This window comes from Dunckerocampus dactyliophorus, chromosome 16 (genome assembly GCF_027744805.1).
Source record: "Dunckerocampus dactyliophorus isolate RoL2022-P2 chromosome 16, RoL_Ddac_1.1, whole genome shotgun sequence".
Taxonomy (NCBI): domain Eukaryota; kingdom Metazoa; phylum Chordata; class Actinopteri; order Syngnathiformes; family Syngnathidae; genus Dunckerocampus; species Dunckerocampus dactyliophorus.
The window spans coordinates 21536484-21537529 of record NC_072834.1 but is presented as its reverse complement, the minus strand read 5'-3'; positions in this window follow the sequence as shown (position 1 = coordinate 21537529).

Here is a 1046-nt window from a genome sequence, read left to right as displayed (position 1 = left end):
CTCCTTAGGCAGAGGGTTCAGTTACTTATTCCTCCCCCTTCTGTCATTGTTTGCATGCTATCCTCATTAAAATATAAAAACCTATAAATGTTTGGGTGGTTTTAGTTAAAGCAGACATAGTTTTTTCATCTGTGTGATTTTGACAAAGATCAGATCACATTTGATGGTGATTTTATGCAGAAATGTGAGAAATTCCAAAAGGTTCAGATACTTTTTCATACCACTGTACCTGTACAGTCAAAACTGTCTAAGCGGCCACCTTTATAGAACGGCCACCTGCCTATAGCGGCCATTGGCGAAATCCCCCGCAGAAAATTTGCGTGTTATAGACCCTGTGTATAGTCGTCACCTGCCTAACGCGGCCAGCGGCCACCCATTTTGTATCCCTTGGTCAATATCTGACCGCATATAGCGGCCAAAATACCAACTCAAGCAGAAGCTTCATGCACGGAAATGTTTCGTTTTTTAATCAATGAAGCCGTCGTGTGTAGACTTTAATTACTGAGTCCTAGCTCAGTCACAATCACAAGATCCACACAAACTGCCAGTTGTTCCACATAAAAAAAAGCCATCTTCTTTGGAGCTTGTTGCAGACAGTGACACCGTTTATTTCCTGGTGTGAGACAATGTGCACTGGTCAATACTGTAATGCCCCTTGTTGTGGGGAAGGAGAGACTCACGTCGCGGATGCACTTTAATGGCTTTATTAACAGCGGTTTATTAACCTAGTAGTTCTTTACAACTTTTATCCGCTGTCCCACAGTGCCCTCTACTGGTAAAGAAAATATGAGTATTGAAATACTGTTGTAAATATTCATGCTTAGTATTTCACGTTCACATTTTTAAAGTTTACAGGTAATCAATAATAATTATATTCAAGATGTCAATGAAGATAATTTGACATAATTCCTCAATAGTTGTGTACATAACCTGAGTACTGGTAATATGTCAGTCAAAAAAGCCACGTAACTTTCATTGGCAGACACAGTTCATGTATTACATCCAGATCGCATTTGCTATCAAACATTACCTGTGTACAAGAATTG